Source organism: Chelonoidis abingdonii, chromosome 15, assembly GCF_003597395.2.
Source record: "Chelonoidis abingdonii isolate Lonesome George chromosome 15, CheloAbing_2.0, whole genome shotgun sequence".
NCBI lineage: Eukaryota > Metazoa > Chordata > Testudines > Testudinidae > Chelonoidis > Chelonoidis abingdonii.
In genome coordinates, this window is record NC_133783.1 from 32,682,647 (window position 1) to 32,686,752 (window position 4,106).

General features: G+C 42.4%; 1 pseudogene; it reads right to left on the bottom strand.

Moving 5' to 3' along the window:
• Positions 1-2,074: 2,074 nt before the first annotated feature.
• Positions 2,075-2,200, bottom strand: LOC116832428 (U4 spliceosomal RNA; annotated as a pseudogene).
• Between the last annotated feature and the right edge of the window lie 1,906 nt (positions 2,201-4,106).

Consider the following 4,106-nt stretch of genomic DNA (forward strand, 5'->3'; position numbering starts at 1 on the left):
CTGGGTGTTATTAGCAGAGTGCTGTGCTAATAAAACAGAGTGGTCTGACAAACTGAGAGTCCTGAGTCTAACTTTGACACCTTTTACATTCTTTCCTTTTGATTTTGTTACAGTGTCTGCTTGAGTTAATCTGATTTCAGTATTGTTCATTGTGATTGGGTATATATTTTCTAATTTCTGTTAGGAATTTCAAGAAACTCAAAAAATATATATATACATACATGCAAATTATAATCTAGCAAGTACACCACAGGAGAGAGCCCTCGAGGAAGATGAGAAATCACCTTATTTACTCCTGGGGGAATTCTGCACCACTGCGTGTACATAAACGTGCACACACACCTCGCAGATTTTCTTTGCTTCCTGCAGAAAAATGATTTCTGTGGGGAAGCAAAGAGAAGCTGCACCAGTGCTCGTTCACCCCTCCCCAGCAGTGTGGGTGCATCTGTTTGGGCAGCCGGGGGAAAGGTCAGGTGGCACTCTGGGGATTCCATGGCCACCTAGGGATGTTAGTCCTGGCTAGGCAGGGGAGGCCAGAGGGGAGGATGGAGATGGAGTTCCCTTTCCCCCTCCTCTGCACAGAGCAGCCAGGGCTAGGTCAGATCAACCTCCCCTGGCTGCAGGAGGCTGTGCACCATGAGGGTGGGGCTTGGTGGAGGATCGGGGTGCAAGAGGTGAGGCTCATTGGTGTGGCTTGGTTGGGGGTTAAGTGTGGGGGTGTCTGGATGCACAGGGGTTGGGGGGATGGGAAGCAGCTGCCTGTACAGTAGCCCCCTGCCCCCACTTCCTGGCCCCATTGGTCCTCAGCCAATGAGGGAGGGATCACTGCGTGGGAGGCTGCTCCCCCTGTCCACCTAACCCCCATGCATCTGGACACACACACACACCCCCAAGCCCTCTGCTGAGCCTCACCCTCCCCACAGTCAGAATCCCCCCTGACCTCCCTGTACCCTCCACCCCTCCCGAACCTCACTCCCTGCATCAGAAGCCCCTCACACCCAGATCTCCCTGCACCAGAACACACACACACACAAGTCCTCCCACATCCAAACCCTCCCACAAGCCTCACCCACTACATTGGGAGCCCCCCACACCTGGACCCCCACCCCACCAAGCCTAACTCCTGCTGCACCCAGACCACCTGCTGAGCCCTAACAACCTTCACCTGGACTCCCTTCAGAGTCCCATTCCCCTTACACCCAGAACCCCCCAACAAGACCCTGTGTATTCAAATCCCTCCTGCACCCTGACCCTCCATTTAGCTGCCTGCACCCACACAGAACCCTGGTACTCTTGAGGGAATTCTGAACCAAACATGAAAACTTCTATGCCAAATAATTAAAAAAATTAAAATTCTACCAAGTTCTGCTTATTTTATTTGTCAAAATAATACTAGCACAATAACAATATAATCACACCATTTTCAAGTATTTTGGTAATTTATTTCAAAGTACTTGTCAGCAAATAGTTGAAAAGGATGTGATTATATTATTTGACAAAATATGCAGATTTTTAAAATATTGTGTGCGGAATTTTTAATTTTTTGGTGCTTCCTTTAGGAGTACTTATTATATGCTGAGTCATCTCAGGCACAAAAAGGAGGGAGCCACTGATGAGGAACTCTTGTCTATCTCTGTTAAGGTCAAGATCATGTTAACACTACCTCATGGTCAGTGATCTCAAAGGCTGCTTATAAATCTAAAGAAATCGGTAGGAATACTTGGTCTTCATCCTGGCCAGAAGATGATCATCAGCCAACAAAATGCATACAATTTCCAAACTCAAAATATATTCAGGGTATCCAGGAAATCTGAAGACTTCAGATTTTACAGAATTGTGTCACCACAAACTTCTCAATATTCATTAAAGAAAAATATTAGAGAAAGGTCAATAGTTGATGAGATTCTCAGCACTGAAAGAATTTCTTGAGCAAGAGCCTAGCAAATCCCCTTTCTAGCACTAATCCTTCTGAATAGAGGCATTGGAGGACTTTTCTAATAATGGACTCTGTCTGCCTCCTTACTGGACTTCACAAGCCAACAGAAACATGTGTCCACAACTCATAGCCCAAAACTCTTCAAATGCTTCCAGAAACTTTGTAATTGACACTGACTGAAACTAAATCAGAGAAGATTTCAACTAGCAATAATCACACCTCAGATTAACTTCATTGGTTATGATACTGTCACTGCGCATATTTGCATCCTGCCCCATTCCTCTTCAGCTATGGTTCTGCCATTCAAGTTGGAGTGATTTTATGTAGGTAACAATCCCACAATGAAAAGTGCTTCACTCTATAAACTAATGGAGATGGTCTGGATTCACCAGGCCTTGTAGCACCTGGGACTGTTCTTTCCCACTTTCGCTGTCACAAGTAACCTGCATATCTTGGTGCCAGTGATGTGCGTCATGATACAGAAGATACAGGCCTTGGCTGTAGTGAACAAAAAGGATATTTTGTTTAGAATGCTGCAATGTAGCATATACTGCATGATGTCACCACACATGGTCTACATCTATCAGTCCTAGAATGGATTGTTGACTATAATACAGTGAGTATGAAGAGAGCCTTTAAGACCATTTGGCATTAGCTTGTGAAATTTCTTGTAGATTGTTGGAAGCAGTTTGCATCTGCTTATCTAAACTGATCCATTCCCTGACCCAACGTGCTGTATTTCTCACCCAGTTTAGTACAATGCAGCTATCTATTTCAGGCATTGTTAAAGCACTCATTGTCTCTAAGCACATAACACAGAGGCAGATTGCACCATCTTTACTCATGTTGAGTAGCACTTGACTCCACAGGTAGTTAATGACTTTCTTAAAATGATTCATGTATTGTCTCTCTTAAAACGGAACATTAGCTCTGCTGCTTCAAAATATTCCCTTCCTGGGAGTTCTTCGCAGGTAATAAAGAAAATTTTAACAAATCAGCATCATGAGCCAGAAAAGTTCAGGAGCTATGCCTAATTAATTGAGTCCCCTTTAATACATTTTTCTAGAAGGGCTCAGATACCATGGATGCAATATAAGAACCCAGACACTGGCAGAAACAGCTGGCTCCAGATCAGTCTGCTGCATTTTGTCTGGTATATCAACTGGATGAGCAAGGGATTAAAGTATCTTTTAATATATAGTCATGCAAAATCATATGTTGAGAAAGATATAGGTGAGGAAAAGAAAAAGGAAGGATATTGATTCACATGGAATTCTGACACTACCATAGATGTTAATGGTTGTTAATGAAAATACCGGCACAACTAAAAAAACCCTAGAAGCCACTTAAGAAGGTGGGGTGGAAGAATGAAAGAAAGGTGTGGATGCGTGCATTTTGCCTTTTAAAAATGTTAAGTTTCTCAAAGATCAGTGAATGAAAATCATAAATCTGAGAAATTTATGATGTATGATGCTTGCAAATAATTCCACTAAGCACAACATTTTTCTTTTGAAAATAGAGTTCTTATTCTTTGGGGTTAACCTGCATATCTATACATGTACACACTGTGGTTACATTTGAGCTTGGGAAAATGATAGACCCTCACATATAAATAGCTCAGAAAAGAGGGAGAGAATGTTTTGAGCATAAGAATATTTCTCTTCCTCTGTTAGTTTAATGGGATAGATGCCAATGTTTTTACGAACTATGAATGCAACAGACTTTTTTCCCAATGAAGTTGTTGGAACTCTGCCCTTGGAGTGAGGCACTCACATTACAGACTGGCAGCAGATTTCTGTTTCTTTAATGAAAACTGGATTATTAAATCTCTTTTCCTTTGAAGGAAAACTTTTATACAAGAAATTGCTCTAAGCCATAGTGCTATTGCATAGCATATTCTCCTATAGAGTACTATAAGAAAAATGTGGTGGTACAAAAATTCAAAGCATAATTCTACCATCAGGGAGATTTATATGCTAAACTCCTAATGTTCTGTGGCTTGTTGTATGATAGCAAAGCTGCAAAACATTGCAGCGCTGGATGCAGAAGTGACTTGCAGATTCCCACTTCAGTAACACATGGTCAGGATTTGCTCAAGAGCTAGCCATGGAGCTGCTGCTAACCCTGTGCATTGTTTCTCCTATTAAAACACCTCTTTTTGACTGTCCAA